Source organism: Mesoplodon mirus, assembly GCF_964341445.2.
Source record: "Mesoplodon mirus genome assembly, chromosome: 7".
Lineage (NCBI taxonomy): Eukaryota > Metazoa > Chordata > Mammalia > Artiodactyla > Ziphiidae > Mesoplodon > Mesoplodon mirus.
Genome location: NC_138983.1, coordinates 26,533,890 through 26,554,341, shown reverse-complemented (window position 1 = coordinate 26,554,341; position 20,452 = coordinate 26,533,890). Strand labels below are relative to the sequence as shown.

The 20,452-nt window shown below is 37.9% G+C and overlaps 1 protein-coding gene across 1 annotated transcript in view; it reads right to left on the bottom strand.

Moving 5' to 3' along the window:
- CCDC73 (coiled-coil domain containing 73) overlaps positions 1–16,231 on the bottom strand; it is a 137,131-nt gene extending 120,900 nt beyond the window's left edge. The window contains exon 1 of the mRNA XM_082628345.1: positions 16,062–16,231. The gene's annotated coding sequence lies outside the window, so the exon portion shown is untranslated. The remainder of the gene's footprint in view (positions 1–16,061) is intronic.
- Positions 16,232–20,452: the final 4,221 nt, after the last annotated feature.

Here is a 20,452-nt window from a genome sequence, read left to right as displayed (position 1 = left end):
AAGTGAAGGAGCCTCTGGGCCACCAAAGTTCTACAGGTGGGAAATAAGACTGAAACAGTTACTCAGTTGCAAACAGAGATCATTTCTCATGGAAAATGAAAAGCCTTTCAAAGAACTGAGCCAAGAATCCAGAGGTAGAGCCAAGAAGAAACCAACAGACTAGAGGAACACATCCAGGGAGCAGAATGGAGACTATAAAGAAAAACTCTATTGTTTTCCTTCATACACGATACTTCACTTCTGACACTTCTGGTCACCAAATGTGTAAGGGTTTTCCACACACCAAGCATTTCTGCAACACTAGCTGGGTGTCCTACAACTTAACTCAATTCTGACACTATCTACCTAGAGATAGAGTCAGATCCCACAGGTTAAGGGCTCAGTCCTACAAGACTGCCCCCCCCACCACTTTAGATGCCAATCACAAGTCCAGGTTGTCACCTGTACCTCTGACCAACTGGCTGTAATTCATGTAAATCAGAGGTTTCCATGATCCCCCTCTGCAGGTCTGATTAATTTGCTAAAACAGCTCAGAGAACTCAGGAAAAACAGTTTACTTACTAGATTATCAGTTTATTACAAAGGACACTAAAAGATGTGAATGAACAGATACACAGGGAGAGACCCAAAAGGGTCCCAAGCACAGGAGCATCTGTCCCTATAGAGTTTGGAGTGTGTCACCCTCTTAGCACATAGATGCATCCTTGTTCATCAATCCAGAAACTCTCCAAACCCCTATAGTTCAGGGAATTTTATGGAGGCTTCATTACATAGACATGATTGATTGGCCATTAGTGACCAAGTCATTCTCTAGCCCCTTTTCCCTACCACAAGGTCTAGTTGAGGGTGGGGAGGCTGAAAGTTCCAATCCTCTAATGACGTGGTTGGTTCCCCTGGCAACCAGTTCCCATCCTTTGCGGCTTTCCAAAAATCATCTCCTTATGGCCAACAGGCACATGAAAAGATGCTCAACATCACTAACTATTAGAGAAATGCAAATCAAAACTACAGTGAGTACCACCTCACACTGGTCAGAATGGCCATCATCAAAAATTCAACAAATAAAAAAAAAATTCTACAAATAACAAATGCTGGAGAGGGTGTGGAGGAAAGGGAACCCTCCTACACTGTTGGTGGGAATGTAAGTTGGTACAGCCACTGTGGAAAACAGTATGGAGGTTCCATAGAAAACTAAAAATAGAATTACCATATGATCTAGCAATCCCACTCCTGGGCATATATCCAGACAAAACTATAATTCAAAAAGATATATGCACCCCTAAGTTCATAGCAACACTATTCACAATAGCCAAGACATGGAAACAACCTAAATGTCCATCAACAGATGAATGGATAAAGATGTGGTACATATATGCAATGAAATAGGACTCAGCCATAAAAATGAATGAAATAATGCCATTTGCAGCAACATGGATGCAACTAGAGATTGTCATACTAAGTGAAGTAAGTCAGAAAGAGAAAGGCAAATACTGTATGATATCACTTACATGTGGAATCTAAAATATGACACAAATAAACCTATCTATGAAAAAGAAACAGAGGCACGGATACAGAAAACAGACTGGTGGTTGCCAAGGGGGAGGGGGTTGGGGAAGGGATGGAGTGGGAGGTTGGGGTTAGCAGATGTAAGCTTTTATATATAGAATGGATAAACAAGGTCCTACTGTATAGCACAGAGAACTATATTCAATATCCTATGATAAACCATAATGGAAAAGAATTTTAAAAATATATATATATGTATAACTGAATCACTTTGCTGTACAGCAGTAATTAACACAACATTGTAAATCAACTATACTTTAATAATAAATAAATAAATAAGGCTAAAAACAAAAATTAGCTCCTTAACATAAACTTAGGTGTGCTTAAAAGAGGCTTGTTATGAATAACAAAAAAAGTTTACAGTTCCTTAAGGGTTTAAACATAGAGTTACCACATGCCCCAGCAATTCTACCTCTAGGTACTCAAGAGAACATTGTACATGAATGTTCATAAGAGCATTATTCGTAATAGTCAAAAAGTGGAAACAACCCAAATGTCCACCAACTGATGAATGGATAAATAAAACACGGCATATCCATAAAATGGAACGTCAGTCAGCATAAAACAGAATGAAGTACTGATACATGCTACAATACAGATGAACCTTGAAAACATTATACTAAGGGAAACAAGCCAGTTACAAAGGGCTACATATTGTATGATTCCATTTATGTGAAATGTCCAGAATAGGTAAACCCACACAGACAGAAAGTAGACTGGTGGTTGCTTAGGGCTGGGGGTTGTGAAAATTAGAGGGGAATAAAGAGAGAATGCTGGGACCTCCCTGGTGGTGCAGTGGATAAGACTCTGCACTCCCAATGCAGGGGGCCTGGGTTCGATCCCTGGTCTGGGAACTAGATACCACATGCATGCCGCAACTAAGAGTTCGCATGCCACAACTAAGGAGGCCGCATGCCGCAACTAAGGAGCTGTCAAGCCTCAACAAAGGAGCCTGGGAGCTGCAACTAAGGAGCCCACCTGCTGCAACTAAGACCTGGTGCAACCAAATTAATTACTTAATTAATTAATTTTAAAAGAAAGAGAGTGCTAATGAGCTTGGGATTTCTTTTTCAGGTGATAAAAATGTTCCAAAATTGATTGTAGTAATGGCTGCACAACTCTGTAACTATACTAAAAACCACTGAATTGTACACTTTGAATGAATGAATTGTATGGTATGTAAACTATATCTATATAAAGCTATTATTTTTTTAAGTGGAATAATATACTAAAAAGCTGAATGGGGCTTCCCTGGTGGCACAGTGGTTGAGAGTCCGCCTGTCGATGCAGGGGACACGGGTTTGTGCCCTGGTCCTAGAAGATCCCACATGCTGCGGAGCGGCTGGGCCCATGAGCCATGGCCGCTGAGCCTGCGCGTCCGGAGCCTGTGCTCCGCAACCGGAGAGGCCACAGCAGTGAGAGGCCTGCATGCCGCAAAAACAAACAAACAAACAAAAGCTGAATGGAAGTTCTGGGGAGGGCTTACTGACTAACAGCCTCCAATAGTGGTCGATTGGGTGGCAAGACAGTCTTTTCCTTAGGGGACCACCTACCCAACATCAATATGTAGACATCGCTTCTCTCAGGACTTTCATTTTCTCCAGAGAAAAACTCCATTCTTCTGTCTTGGAACACAAGAGGAGAGGAAGAAGATTTTATCTGTTGGTGCACTGTGATAGAAGTGTGATAGACCGGAGGTAAGGGTTCCACAATTCAGTGGACAGATTTTTACTCAATTTTCATTTGCAGTCCTATGCCTCAACCCTGTTCTCCACTGTGTCTGATGTACTCCTGAATAGAACTGCCATGGTTTAATTTTTTTCAGAGCATAAATTTCCCATCTCCTGTGGGGAAGGACACTGGGAAGGTTCAAGTATTCTATACCAAGATTTTCAACAAATCTCCATTTTTATGCCCAAGCCTTATTCCTGTCTTTAGTATTTGGTTTTTCCAAGTGCCAAGCATACTTCCAAACTTTTAAGTCAGTCACCACTCCTCTATTTGCTTTCTGAGAGACGCTACTGAATCATCTCCTGATCTCTCTTGTCTGAGTTAATATGCCTTTTATGCATTTTAATGAGAATGAGAAAAATAAATTTTTGTGGTCAATCCATCATGTTTAACCAAAAGCCTCAAACAGGATTGCAAAACCCACATCCTATTTAATTAGAGAAACTGCTGTGCATAGAACACCTTGAACAATGTCAGTCCTCAAAAAAATACATGATGAAATGCACAGAGCAGTTGATTAAAGAAACTTTTATTAGGTTAGTATATGCAGAGCACGTGCTAGCGCATGCAGAGCACTATGCAAGTTTCCCAGGATATGAGCTCACAAGCTGGAGAGACAGACATGGAAACCAACAGTGTGAAAAGCACTAAAATAGATGCATGTACAAGTGTCAATGAAAATGCAAATAAGAAAGCAACTAAGGCTTCCCTGGTTGCGCAGTGGTTAAGAATCTGCCTGCCAATGCAGGGGACATGGGTTCAAGCCCTGGTCCGGGAAGATTCCACATGCCACGGAGCAACTAAGCCCATGGGTCACAACTACTGAGCCTGTGCTCTAGAGCCCGCAAGCCACAACTACTGAGCCCACGCACCACAACTACTGAAGGCTGCGTGCCTAGAGGCCGTGCTCCTCAACAAGAGAAGCCAGCGCAGTGAGAAGCCCATGCACCGCAACAAAGAGTAGCCCCCGCTCGCCGCAACTAAAGAAAGCCTGTACACAGCAACGAAGACCAAACACAGTCAAAAATAAATAAATTGAAATAAATTAAAAAAAGAAAAAAGAGAGAAAGCAACTAATTCTGTCCACAGGGCTTAAAGAGAGTGTTACAGAAAAAGATAATAAGTGTGCTAGGCCTTAAATATTGTTTGGTAAAGACTATGGGGGAAAATAACATAAACAAAATGATAATTATATGTTTATATTGTTTATCATTTACATAAAGTTATCAATTTACCAATAGAAGTGTCTAACAGATAGTGCAAATCTAGATGATTTGCCACTTAGTTTGGGGGGCCAGTGTTGTTGTTCTATTCACTGCTGTATCCCCCAGAGCCTAGCATCATGTCTGGTATATAACAGAAACTGAATAAATCTTCTTTCAGTTCAAAAACATACCAAATTTACTTCAGCTTTAACCTCTACATACTTGCTGTTCCTCCTGAGATGTTCTATCTCCACCTTTACACAGAACTTCTTTAATGTTTTTCAAGTCCCCGATCAAATGTAACCTCTTCAGTATGCACCACACCTCATCACTCTTCAGTACATCATCCTGTTTTATTTTCTTCACAGCACTTTCCATTACCCAAAATTATGTTATGTATCTGTTTACCTGGCTTATTATGTCTCCTCCTTTAAAAAAATGAGCTTTGTGAGAGCAAATCTCATCTATCTTGGCCATGCTGTGTCTTCAGCACCTAGGACAGGGCCTGATATAAAGTAATATCAGAGATTAAATAAATATTTGTTAACTATTCAATGAATTTACCTCACTTTCCTACTCCTTAAACGTATTTAGTTAGTGACCCCTGCACTAGGCACATAAATAATCATTCAAAGAGCAACAGACCCCAATCAGTTGATATTAACAAATCTGTTAATAGGTAGTCATGTGATTTCAGACAAACAAGCATGCTTGACTTTTCTAAATCTACTTTCTTACTTTATCTCTAAATTTACTTCCAGTTCCAAAGTTCTATCTTGTGACTACCTTGTGAATGATTCCCAATGTATCTTCAGTTATCTCAAAAGTTCTCACTGCACTTTTTCACCCCAGATTTAACAAATCAAAATTTGCATTTCTCCCTGAAATCTTTTAAACTTTTAAAAATATGTGATATATTTTATTTAAATCTCCAATGAACATTCACAAAATTTTTGATCTCTTTCTCTCTCCCTCTCTCTCTCTATCCCCACCGCCCTCTCTCAGTCTCATTTTCACTCCCCTCTATCCCCTAAATCTAACCTCTAAATGGACCTGTTTGCTCTTCCTTCTAATTGGCCCTTGGATTCATTCTGCATCACTACTCCTACTGCTATCAATCTAGTCAGACTCTCATTACCTCAGACATGAATTATAATCACGTTTTCCTGTTATCCCTTTATTTAATCTTCTCCCCCACTTCAATCTATCCTGCATATTTTCTCCAGAATTATTTTTCAAAATACCACTTAAATCTCATCAATCTCCAAATTCAAGAGGGCTCCTAGAACTAAGGGCTTGCTAGAAATGCAAATTCTAGGGCTTAAGTCAGATCCAATGAATCAAGAACTGAGGGCGGGGTCCAACAATCCTGTTTTAACAAGTCCACTCAAGTGTGGAAAAACACAGATACAAATTAACCTAAGCACGGGATACTTATTTGGTCATTGAATTTTATTTAACTATATAGAAAATGTAGATTTTAGATCTCATCTAGCAAAGGATTTGTTTCCTTGTTTTAGTTTACCAAATGCTGATTTAAAGGACTAAATGAAACTATGAGGACTATACTCAAGCCTTAACAATAGAAATGAGAAACTTGGTGACAACTCTATCTTTTGTATTAAGAATCAGAGAAAATTAATGCTAAGTACCCACAAATTTGCAAATATTCCCAAAATCTGAACCAGGGCAAATGATTAAGAAGATTTAATTATTTCCCCATTTGGTACACTTTTTAAATTCATAATCAGAGTTAGAGTGTTACAGAAGGAGCAAAATAAGCAAAGGCTATGGGAATCAATCCCATGGTCTTAAGTTCATAAGTATTTTGTTCTAACCCAGAGTTTTCCAACTGGTGTGCTAAGACAGTATACTATGAATAAGTTACAGGTTTGAGACTCATTACTCCTCACAGTCATGCAAAAGCCAGGCACAGCCTGGGAAAGCCAAACACCCAGGGCTGTTTGCAATTGGTCAGGAGTAACTTTGTCCACATACCCCTCTGCACTGTACCAATATCATTTTTCAATTGTGCCATGATGTGAGATGTAAAAAAGTAGGAAGCACTGCTCCAACTATTACTGCTACTCAGTGAGTGGGATACCTTCAGCTGCAAATATAGAAAACCCAACTCAAACTGGCTTAAAAAGAAAACTTATTGGCTTGTCTGATTTAAAGACTAGAATTATATCTGGTTTCAGGCAACCAACGTGACCAGCACCTGGATTGTTATTCTTTTAATTTTTGATTATGCTCCCTTGATGTTGGCTACATTCTCCATAGGCTATCATTTCATAAAGCCAAAATGGCTGCAAGCAGCTACCAAGGCTACACACTTCCTTGTTCCTTCTTTCAGAAAGAAAAAAGAGAGCCTGTGTCCCAATGAAAGTAAGGTTACCTATTTGGGGCTGCTTGGGTTACCTTTCCATCCCTGAACCAATTACTGAGCTCAGAATGAATGGAAACACAGTTCAACAAGCTCATCCTTTGCAGCTGGAGATGAAGTCAATCCAGGTAATTCTCACAAGCATCACATGCCCGAGAAAGTGAAAAGGACTACTTAGGGAAATGTCAGGTACTGTCATCAAGAAAGACGAAGAGGGAATTCGCTGGCGGTACAGTGGTTAGGACTCCTTGCTTTCACTGCCGAGGGCCTGGGTTCGATCCCTGGTCTGGGAATTAAGATCCCACAAGCCATGTGGCACAGCCAAAAAAAAAAAAAAAAAAAAGAAGAAGAATATATGTGGATCAATAAAACAACTTTCCATGATAGCTTAGCACACATCTCTAAATGAGCTAAAATAGAAGATAAAACTGACTGCTTTTCTTCTTGAAAAGTGTTATACTAGTAATCTAAAAAATGTAGGTTAAAATGACATATTTTTACCTACCAAGTTAGCAAAGGTTTTTTAAAAAAATAACACTTAGTACTGGTAAAAGGATAGTAAAAAAAAAGCATTCAAACAGTTCTGGTAGAAATGTAAGCAGAAACAATCCTTTGGAAAACAATTAAAAATATCCCAAGAGTCATAAACTATACAGATAGACACTGACTCCACTTCTAAGGATCTATTCAAAAGAAAAAATCCTAAATGCAGGAAAAATTTCATGTTAACATATGTTTACTACTAAATATTTGTTAATAAAAACAAGAAAGAAAAATTGGAAACAACGTAAGTGTACAGTAATAAGAAATTAGTCAATTAAGTTATCACTACCTGATGAAATATATGCAGCCACTTAAAATGAAAATATAATAATTAATATTTATTGAGCACTTACTATATGCAAGACTTAACACTATATTTAGTTCTCCAAACAACTTTAAGTATATTTACTATTAGTATTTCAGAAATGAAAAAAAAAAAAAAAAAAGGGCAAAAAGAGAGTAAGTACCTTGCCCAAGGTTACACAGTAAGGGGTGGAACCACGATATGAACCCAGTAACCAGATTCTAGGCTTCACTCCTAACCACTACATTATAGTGCCCCTCAAAAATGTGTTTGTATAGTTTATAGTGACAGAAAATATTTATGTTGTAATGTTTTGTTAAAATATCAACAACAACAACAGGACTCAGAGTCTTCCAGTTAAAGATAGTGGGTTGAACACAGGCATTTAGTTTGGCCCCAATAAATGACAGTGCACGATTTAAAGCATAAACCTTTGACCAAGAGAATGAGAGGTGAGACAAAACCAACAAAATTTTGGTTTTTGGCAGGCAGATAGGGGAGTAATAATATTTGCAAGACCTGAAAAAGCAAAGCCAGTAACAGGGAAAACTAAGAAGCAATCTGATTTACATCACTTGCCCCACTTCCCCAACCCCTTCCCTGGTCCCTCCTTTCCCACCCCTGCAAACAAATGGTCTGGTGATACCAAGGGCTTCTAAAGTAAAGGTGAAGGCAATGTGAAGCCAAAAACAGGACAATTGCTTGAAAGTCTATTTAAGAAGAGGCTAGACCCACAGATTCCCTCTCTCTTTCTGGGTAGCCAAATGACTACTCTTCCCTTACCTGGACAAATTAGAAGTTGTTTTGAACATGATAAAACAGGGTCTCTAAAACAGGAGAAAACAGGCACAGCTGAGAAGGGCAGGGGTGGGGCTGAGGGTAGTGGCTACTATACTGAAAAGTTTATCTACCACATTTTGAGACATCCCTGGCCCACAAGCCTTCTTCCTCTACAGGGCTCCCACACCTGCTGACAGGCAGACAGCACTCAAAGCAGGAGACTGGAAGTGTGTTTTCAAGGATCTGCCTGGCCAAGAGAAAAAACATAAGTAATATGACATTGGGAGTTTCCTCACAAAATGTTCTGGTCAGATTACCCTAAAATGAAGACCACAGTCAATAAGCCTTATCCATATAGCTAGAGCTTCCAATCCACTTTTTTGGTGCCCCATTCTTAAATACAGAGCAGAGAGCTAAAGACCAATTGACTTTGGGGGAAAGTGTCTAATTTCAAAGACAGACAAAATCTAATAGAAAAAATTTTAAAGCAATTTAGAGGAAGCAAAGATTAAGCAGAGAAACATCATTAATAATCTTACTAAAAAATAAGAGTAGGGCTTCCCTGGTGGCGCAGTGGTTGAGAATCCGCCTGCCGATGCAGGGGACACAGGTTCGTGCCCCGGTCCGGGAGGATCCCACATGCCGCGGAGCGGCTGGGCCCGTGAGCCGTGGCCGCTGAGCCTGCACGTCCGGAGCCTGTGCTCCGCAACGGGAGAGGCCACAACAGTGAGAGGCCCGCGTACCGCAAAAAAAAAAAAAAAAAGTTGACTGTATCTTTATTTTTAACATTTGGCATCAAAGTGTTACTAACAAACTCTTGTAAATAGTTCATTTATAGTAATTTATAATAATAAATTTATTATTTATAATATTTATAAATATAATAAATATACTTATAAAACAGTTATGACATTTATATTATTTATAATATTTCATTATTAATATATGTTTAAAGTCAATATAATATTATAAAATGCTCAAAGCATTACCTCAGCATTCACCATATAATTCAGAATTTTACAAGTATTGCAGTTTTTTTTAAAAAGAGATTTTTTTTCAGAAGCACATAATAAAAAAATCTATATTTTACCACAATTTAAGAGCTCTAAAGGCTTTTTTATCTTTGAAAGTATTTATTAAAAATTACATTTTAAATACTCTACAGAAGAAAGTAAGTTAGCCTATAGTCCTGATAGGGGTCAGAGTAATAACACAAAATGGACAAATTACACTGTCATTCTACTTAAATTATTTAAGTTATTTAATTTGACCTGTAGATAGTCTCTTGTCTTCTCATCATGCCTGACTTTTAAGTGGGAGGTCTTCATTCATGATGATCCTTTAACAGAAGCAAAGCTTTCTCCATTTAACCCATGCCGTTATCAATCATGTACAGGGATAAATGAGCCTGTAAGATTTTGCCAGTATCACAAATGACACTGTGACCTGAGGCCAACATCTTTATTTGCTTCTCCAGTGATTCACTTCAGCAGATATTAACCAATTTTATAATCCATGAAAGGCAAAATTAAAGGACACCATCCATAAAACAGAATAATTCCTATCAGCAACAAAGTGATGTGTGTATTATCTTATAAATTATATGGCCATACAGTGTGGTAATGTAATGAAGTAAAGATGGTAATAATCAAATGCCTAGGGCAAATGCTAATATGCATTTAATCACACAGCATGAAGCCATTTGTCACTACAGTTGAATGAATGTGTACATAAAATACATGAGTCACGTCCTTATTGTTATACTATAACTGCATCAATTTCACACTATCATTTCACATAATAACAATTGGTAGACTCTGACATTAGCTAAAACATTCAGAGTATAAACTAAATCATCAAAAATAGTTTTACATATATAACAAAAATTTGATTTTTCAGTTACTAGAACTTCTCAAGAATTTTCCCCCCAAAATTCTTTGTTAAAGAGCTCTAAGTTCCAAGTTTCCTTTTTTTTTTCTTAAATAGTCCATAAGTTAGTTTTTCATATTGCTTTTTATTCTTGGAAATACTCTTATGACTTGAACTCAATGCTAAATCAGTTTTATAAGCATGTCTCCTTCATAAGTAATTATTAATATATTTGAGTGTAAAATATGGATGACATATGTCACAAAAAGTGAACCCTTATGTAAAAAATTGTATTCATTAATCACACACAAGCTGGTGTATGTGTAGATTGAAAAACATTGAGAAAAAATTACCAAAGCAGGATTTAAAAATATATAATCACTATTTAATTATCTGATCTTGGATTGCTATAAGATTCATTGGAAAATTACCTTAACTCCATCAGGACTGTTTATAACAGTATGATAAACATTACAAACATTTCCTAGAGTATATCCCCTCTAAAAGGGAAGAACCAAAGGTTTGGGGTTTTTTTTAAATTATTAATTTATTTATTTTTGGCTGTGTTGGGTCCTCGTTGCTGCGCGCGGGCTTTCTTTGGCAGCAAGCGGGGGCTACTCTTCATTGAGGCGCTTAGGCTTCTCACGGCAGTGGCTTCTCTTGTTGTGGAGCATGGGCTCTAGGCATGCGGGCTTCAGTAGTTGTGGTGCACGGGCTTAGTTGCCCCGCGGCATGTGGGATCTTTCTGGACCAGGGATCGAACCTGTGTCCCCTGCATTGGCAGGCGGATTCTTTACCACTGTGCCACCAGGGAAGCCCCCAAAGGGTTTTGTTTTTTTTTTTCCCAAAGGGTTTTTTATATTCCACGTAGCACAGTGCCAAATGGGAAGTGATTAAATTTGCACTCACATTCTATCTTGTATTAGCAATAGTTATGTGTTAGCTGTTACATTTTAAGTAGTGAGACTAGTGGCCAAGTCTCATTCTTTTTTTTTTTTTTTTTTTTTTAGATTTAAAAGCATTTAATGACATAGCATATATTTAACAGATAGGGCAAAAGTTGACAGGTACAGGTCATATGACTGAGCATGGGCCTGAGTGACCACCTCCCCCGCTCAGGCCCATACTGCCTCATACAATAATTTACTAAAGTCTGGCAGTCAATTAATTTTTGTTGCGTTGCATTGCATGTTGCACTGAAAGTGTTTCTTGTAACTGTGCTTGTATCTTAAGATATATTAAGATGACTGCATTTTATAATAAGGTATCTTAAGAAAGATTCTGTAACACTAGGAAGACCTAGGGAAGAACAATTGTGTAATGAAAAAATGGAAAAAGTGCCCCACATATAGATTTTTAAAATTAGACTTCTTATATATAGTAAAGAAAAGAGTGATATAATTAAATATCAGTACATCTCTCTGTTCAAGAAACTGCAAGTGATACAAATGTGAGTTAATGGTCTTTACCTTCAAAGTCTAGAAATGTAAAGCATTTATTCAAATAAGTGTAATCCCAGACATGATAACACAAGGCATGATAAAAAAGACATGATAGGGCTTCCCTGGTGGCGCAGTGGTTGAGGGTCCGCCTGCCGATGCAGGGGACGCGCGTGCGCAGGCTTCTCATTGCGGTGGCTTCTCTTGTTGAGGAGCACGGGCTCTAGGTGCATGGGTTTCAGTAGCTGTGGTGCACGGGCTCAGTAGTTGTGGCTTGAGGGTTTAGCTGCTCCGCAGCATGTGGGATCTCCCCAGACCAAGGATCAAACCCATGTCCCCTGCATCAGCAGGCATATCCTTAACCACTGCTCCACCAGGGAAGTCCCTAGTTTATAGGTTTCTTAAGCTCCAGTGGGAAATGCACTGTGGGAACACTTGATAAGTATTTCTTTAAATTTTCTATAAATTATGTGTAATTACTAAAACACTGAGTTTCTCACAGAAAATGTTTTACACTATTATGAGTAAAACATTCTCTATTCACATTTGGTAAAATCTTTGTCAAATTTCTCCTTGATTTAAGAAAAGGAGTAGGGATTTCATATACAAATTTTAGAAAGTTAGAAATACCTAAATTCTAAAATTGAATGGTCTGAGATCTGTGAAGGAAATGAGAGAATTGGAAATTCTCTCCCTAGGGATCATTATGGAACCAAACATGAAATAAACTATTAAAGGTACCATAAATTCAACTAATCTAAAGCAACACAACAGAGATCTCTGAATCAAATATATAAGCGTTGGGCTTCCCTGGTGGCGCAGTGGTTGGGAGTCCGCCTGCCGATGCAGGGGACACGGGTTCGTGCCCCGGTCCCGGAGGATCCCACGTGCCGCGGAGCGGCTGGGCCCGCGAGCCGTGGCCGCGGAGCCTGTGTGTCCGGAGCCTGTGCTCCGCGACGGGAGAGGCCACAGCAGTGAGAGGCCCGCGTACAGCAAAAAAAAAAAAAAAAAAAAAAAAAAAAAATATATATATATATATATAAGCGCTGATTTTGTTCAGCTTACAAATAAAATGTAGGAAAATCCTTTAAAAATTTCTTAAAACACTTATAACCTTTAACTAAACTCCAAATGTTTCCAAATATGAAACACAAATTGCCACAATGTCTTAATACGGTTGATTCTAACACACCTGGAAATTTGCTGCTCATTGAATTTAAACTGAAAATAAAAGTTTTAGTTTATATGAAATTAATCAGTGCCAGAGTATTTCATAAAGACTTTCCTTATTATTAACAGAAAGTTTCCATGGGTCAGAAGAAAACTAAGAGGCTAAAAGGTTTTCTGACATATTTCTCTGCCATGTCAATATTAGCAAATAGGATAAATGACTTACGAAAATTAGGTGAATAATTTACAATAAAAATTTTCAACTGAAATGCATACAGCAAAAACATTTTTGCCCTAATTGTCAATATGATCATTTCCCAAAGTGTATTCTAACAGGCACAAGATCCACAAGGTCTAAAAATAGGTTTCATGGTCAAATAAATCTGGGAAACACTGCACACTAATTCCCCATCTCAGAGATTAACAATACCATTAGCATAGGTAGAACCTGTTTAAACCGAATTTCCCAAGTTTATCTTGACTGTAGAACACTTTTTTGATAATTCACAATGCCAACTAATATTCTGGGGAACATGTGTGCCAAAAAATGTATTTTGGAGAATTCTAACAATAAAATTGTTCCTGTGTTCTTACTTTGCTAGTGGCCTGAATTGATTATAAAGGATAATTTCCCAACAGGAAACACTGTGTTCATTCAACTATTACCAGGACTAATAAAAGAATAAATATCAACAAAGATATTTACCATTTTAAAAAAGACTAGAAAAATATAAAATAGAAAATATAAGAGTATATTGCTCATACTAAAGGTAAGTATTGCCTCATGTGTATTTATTTTAGTATTTTATTTCAGGTGTATATACATATGATTATACTGGCGTGCATATAAAATGTAATTTTTAATGTGGGATATAATCAGAAAATCTAAGAATGCTATCAGTTCCAAAAAAGTTGGGTTAAACAGGTTCCTTTTCGGTAGGATTTTCGAGAGCCTTTAATGAATATCCAAGAGCATTTCTGGTCACAGGAACCTTTTTTTATTGAAGCATCTCCCAAGACTGGTGCTCCTTGGAACACAATTTAGGAAATACTGCCTTTTGGAAACCACGCACCCCCAACATTATATAAAACCAATGTTCAGTTCTCACCTCTTTCAGAATATCCAGATTTCTCATTTTAACTGTTGGTTCTTCACTATTTGGTCAAACTTACAATAACTTTAATTTGACTAGCAAGAAGTAGCAGTTAAACACCTGTATTCCAATTCTGGCTCTACCACTTATTGGCTGTGTAGTTTATCAGCCTTGTAGTTTATCGGCCTTGCATTATTATTTAATCTCTTTCCCACAGCTTCCTCATATGATATAAGAATAATGGAAATACTTATGTCAGAGGGTTTGGGATTTGTTTTTTAGGATTAAATGAAATAATATGCATAAAGTACTTAGTCCAGTGCCTGGCATTCAGCACATGATAGGTATCTACTACAATCAGAATATCACTATTATAGCAAGAGGAAGTATGAAATACATAGTCAAAGCTAAAGAAACTGAAAAACACCATGCTGCCACCCAGTGGGCACTATGATATAAAAACTGATGCTAGTATATGTATATGTATAGGTATAGCTGATTCACTTTGTTATAAAGCAGAAACTAAAACACCATTGTAAAGTAATTATACTCCAATAAAGATGTTAAAAAATTTTTTTAATTTAAAAAAATTAAAAAACTGATACTAGTTCCTGATAATATGGTATGAAGCAGTATAAAATTTAAAATATTCTCTCAAGTTACATTAGCACACTTTATAAATCATCAAGTGGGGAATATAATTTTTAAAAATTCACTAACTACTCCAAACCAACCCTGAAACCAGGGAAGGTTATCATAAACACTCAAATTGGCTAAAGAAATGGCTAGCGAAGAAAACTGTGAAGGCCTGCAGAATAAATTCCACCTACATAGCATTTGCTGATTTTCAGGTTGGAATATTTCAGCAAGGGTTTTTCCTTCAAGGTACAAAACAAAAACAGCTATAGACATTTATCACAACCAAGACAAAATAGCAAACAATCAAAATTAAAGGATTTCACTAATCTAAGGGGAAGATTGTTAGTGGAATATTCACATTTTCTTTCTAAATGAACTATACTGCTCTTTTTCTTTTCTGGCCACACCAGGAGGCAGGCAGGATCTTTGTTCCCAAACCAGGGATCGAACCCATGCCCCTCTACATTCTAAGCACAGAGTCTTAACCACTGGACCGCCAGGGAAGTCCCCTAAATGAACTATACTGATTATAAAGGTTCCCATAAACACCTTGAGAGTCATCACTGACTATGTCCAAAAGCAAAGCTAAGTGGCAGATTAAGACAATAACATGAGTAATTTAAATCTACAATTCATGGGGAGGGGGAAGGGTAAGCTGTGACAAAGTGAGAGAGTGGCATGGACATATATACACTACCAAACGTAAAATAGACGCATGGCACAGGGAGATAAGCTCGGTGCTTTGTGACCACCTAGAGGGGTGGGATAGGGAGGGTGGGAGGGAGGGAGATGCAAGAGGGAAGAGATATGGGAACATATGTATATGTATAACTGATTCACTTTGTTATAAAGCAGAAACTAACACACCATTGTAAAGCAATTATATTCCAATAAAGATGTTAAAAAAAATCTACAATTCAGCATTATCAGGATGAGGTCAGTCATTTCATAACCAGGGAGATTCCATTCCAGTTTGCTTGTGCAAGGCACTTCAGAATAAAATAACCCTAAGAATAAAGAAAAAAGTAACTTTCCTTGAGAATGTACACACTTCGGTAACTGCTCATAGCCCTAGAAGGATTTTTACACTATACTTCAAACGTTCCGCCAAGTAACATCCACCAAAAAAAATCGAGACTCACCAGTCACAGTCTGAAATGTTAGAAACTTCGAGCACCAGACTCATTCGAAATTTTTCACAAGAATAACCAACATGATTACATTTATTCGAAACGCGAATGCGAGGTTTAAAAACAAAACAAGTCTAAAGCACAAGTATAGGATGGACGCGTCTGCGCTTCCCTATGACGAACAGACAAGACACACATTACTAACCCGCAGCCTTGACGTCGTTTTCAGGAAAAGTCACGAGAAGCCCAAAGAGAGGGAGGTCCGAGGGTGCCAGCCTCTCCCTGATCCGGTGAGTGGAAGATTTTAGACGCCACCAACGCACAGTCAGGGGACGAGGGAGCAAGTCAGCCCCTGAGCAGCCAGAGATGCAGGTCAAACTCTTAAATGGACCCTGGATGAAAACAATCTGGACTGCTTCTAAACGGTCACCCGCAAGCTACTGACTGCTCTGAGTTACCTCAGCCAAAGGACTCTGGAGCCCGGCTGCCCTCGCGCTTCCGGTTCACCTTTCCCAACCTTAGGGCACTTCCGGTTTTCAGGCCTTTGGAACCCTAGTCCAGCGTGGGTGGGGAATCTTGAGCACCTGGGGCAATATGATTGTGGGTTTTTTTGATTTTTGTTTTTTGTTTGGGGCTTTTTTTTTACAGTAAATCTCCTGGAAAGTCGTCTCTGGATGTTCGATGCTTTTCTCTGTTTACTTTTAGTATTGGTTTATATATACATGTTAAAAAAAAAAAACGGCTTCCCTGGTGGCGCAATGGTTCAGAGTCCGCTTGTCGATGTAAGGGACATGGGTTCGTGCCCCCAGACCACAACAGTGAGAGACCCGCGCACCGCAAAAAAATAAATAAATAGCCCATCATTACGTTAATAACAATTAAAATTAGGCACATTCTTTTACCCCGTAATCCCATTCTTGAGATAACATTCCAAGGGGAATAATCAAATGGAGACAGGAGAAAGGAGAATAACAATTGTACAAAGGTGTTCATAGCAGTGCTATTTATAGTAATGAAAACTTTGAAATAATTATCCTGAAATGTTGGATATTTAGAAAATTACATAGTATATTAATATATTCAAACCCTTCATAACCTTTAAAAAATAAGTATACTGTTTCAGTGCATAAAAATATAAGTAATCTCAAAGAACACAGCAATGGGTACACTGATTAAAACTACAAATATATCTTTGAATTCTGAGAAGGATAAGAGAAAACTTCAGCACAGTGTAACTTGCCAAGTTTAAGTGTAAACTTACGGAATTTTTTAAATTATTAAAATATTTAACAAAACCTGGTAAATTCTAACACCTTATTCTTTTAAGTTATAACTATGTAGACTTGCCTTAAGCCAAAATTGGAATTTTCTTTTACATACAGTAAGAGAACCCATGAAATGACCATCCTTGTAGTTCCTCAAAGATTTGGAGGTCAAAATAAACTTGAGATTTTTTTTACTCCTATTATATCAGCAATTTTTGTTGTTGAATTGTAACACTTGATGCCAGTGAAGTACGAGACTAAATTGGTCACTCATACCTTTGGTACCTTTATAAATACCCTTTTTGGAAAGCAATATGGTAATATACAGAAAAGCTATGAAAATATTTTTTTTTTCCTCGCACTCCTGGGAGTTTATACTAAGGAAATAACATGTGGGAAAAAATATGTACACAGTGTTATTTATTGCAGCATTATCTATAATGGCATGAAATTGAAAATAACCTAAATATCATATTAAAGAATGATTGAGTAAATTATAGTACACTAAAATTGAAGATTACACAAAAAACAATAGGGAAATTGTTTTGAGGGAACAAACACCTTTCTATTATAATCATAACATTTTTATTGTATGTAACTATCATATGATTACCATAATACTTTTTTTTCCATAATACTTAATTACATAATTATCACATGATTATTTAATGGACTCATACTAGAAACAGTGCTACCTGCCCCTCTGTATCTGTCAGAGATCTAATTCATGGTATTTGTCAAGTGTGTGGGGAAGAGTTGAAAGGAAGAGTCTAAAGACTAAAAGTGAAAAATCCTAAAGAGGGCTTTAGGATTCTTTGACCCCAGCCCCAGATTCTTTATGAAAGGGCCTGTAAAACTCAGAGGACCTAAGTGAGGACTCAAGCTAGAAACCATTCCCCAAGTTGAGATTTTCTCTCTCATACCTCACAAACAGAAGCCTTAGGACTTCATTCTGTAAGTTATGTTGCCGACCTTGTTTTTTCTGTCTCTGAACACCAGACTTTTGATGCTGGTAGCCAGATGGAAACTACCTGGTCCAGATATCTATGTCAAAATATCTAAGAGGGGGCTTCCCTGGTGGCGCAGTGGTTGAGAGTCCGTCTGCCGATGCAGGGGACATGGGTTTGTGCCCCGGTCTGGGAGGATCCCACATGCCGCGGAGTGGCTGGGCCCATGAGCCATGGCCGCTGAGCCTGTGCATCCGGAGCCTGTGCTCCGCAACGGGAGAGGCCACAAGAGTGAGAAGCCCACATACCGCAAAAAAAAAAAAAAAAAAAATCTGAGAGGTATTTTAATACAGTGTAATAAGATGGAACTTTGTTTTTTGAAATGTCTGTGTGTACAATGGATGTCACCCAGAAGTGATATTCCCAAAGTGAAAGTGATACCCTTGAAGTGAAAATAACTGTTGGGAAAGTCTTTTACTTTTTAAAATTTTTATCAAATTTGTTACATTTTATAATGAATTCTATTTAATGGATGGCTATCTTATCTTTGAATAAATTGCTAATACAGACATGCCTTATCTAAAAGTTAATAAACATAATAAAACTGTTTAGAATTCCATACACTTCTTCCACTTGCCTGGCATATCCTTGGAGTCCTCCTTTCCAGTCTCTCCCTCCCCAGTACCTCACCCCAACTTGAAGTTCCCTTAGCTTTTACAAATGCTGCTCCTTCTACTTTCACTATTACTCTGCCTGCCTAAAAATCACCTTCTCATTCTTTAAATTCCCGCTCACAGTTTGCCTCTTTGAAATTTCATCAACCCTTTACTCCCATCTAAGCAGAATTAATCATTCCCTCCTTTGTATAATCACTGGATTCTACATACGTTTATTGTAGTGTTTATCACACTGCAGGGCAATTATTTGCACTTTCTTTCTCCAGTAAGACTGTGAACTCCTTCAGGACAGGGAATCTGGTCATATTTATTTTTAAATCCCCAAAGGCTAGCACAGTGGATGGCACATTCCTAGTGGTTAAGAGCAGATGGCTTAATACAAATTCTGACTCTGTCATTTACCAGCTGATGACCTTGGGCAAGGTATTCAATCTCTTTGTGCCTCAAAATCCACATCAGTAAAAAGGGAATAATGATAGTAACCACCTATAAGATATAACTATGATAGGTAAGGTGCATAAAGGGCCCAGTACTGTGCCTGGTAAGTAGTAAGCACTTCATACCTGGTAACTGTTATTATTATTATTATTACTATTATGTATTACTATTGTTATTAAGCCTGTTATTTTTAAGAACTCAATAAGTATTAATTAAGTGAATGAATGAATGAATGAATAAGTATTAATTGATTAAGTGGCTATCAGGCATCTAAGTCCTAGCCCAGTTGATGGGAAGTTCTTCCTCTTTCTTCTGCGCTCTCTCTCTTTTTTCCCTTTTAGCTCTCTTTCCTCATTTCCTCCTCTCAACTAATCTGATGTAACTTTGCACATATGCAAAGTAAAAGCTTTCCTCATTACAAAGTGTGTGTTCTTTTATAAATAGATTGTGAATCTTTATTATAATGTAGAATCACTTTTACACTTGACACAGATTAAGGCTTCAGAATGTCTTAATCCAACCTTAACCATAATTGTCAGAGAATGAAAGTATGTCATTTTTACCTGGTGTCGTAAAGGGAGTGAGCATATTTACATGTCTCCCAAACTAGGTTCTCTATAATCACAGTTTTCACATCCTATATTAATAGGCCTGGAGCTACTTAAGAGTTTGTCATGAATAAGCACAATGACTCCCTAGGAGAATAACAGGAGATAATATGTATATCAAAGAAAAATATTATATGCACAAAATAAATGAACAGGTTTCTATAGCTTTTATCAAAATGCTATAGTGAAAACAAGTGCTTGTAACTTGTTAGTCACAGCGTTTATCACATTTTATCATAGTTATTTGTTTCATGTTTGTGGGAAAGGATTGTATCTTTTTTTTTTTTTTTTTTTTTTGCGGTACGCGTGCCTCTCACTGTTGTGGCCTCTCCCGTTGCGGAGCACAGGCTCCGGACGCTCAGGCTCAGCGGCCCTGGCTCACGGGCCTAGCCGCTCCGCGGTATGTGGTATACTTCCCAGACCGGGGTGCGAACCTGTGTCGCCTGCATCGGCAGACGGACTCTCAACCACTGCGCCACCAGGGAAGCCCCAGGATTGTATCTTATTCATCTTTGTATCTGCAGCCTCAGCACAGTGCTCAGCACATGATACACATTTAATAAATACTTATGGATATATACTTAAATTTAAAGTCAGATTTGCATGTAACTTAAAGAATTTCATGTTGGTAGTGCCACAAATTGTAGTCGAAATCTCTCTA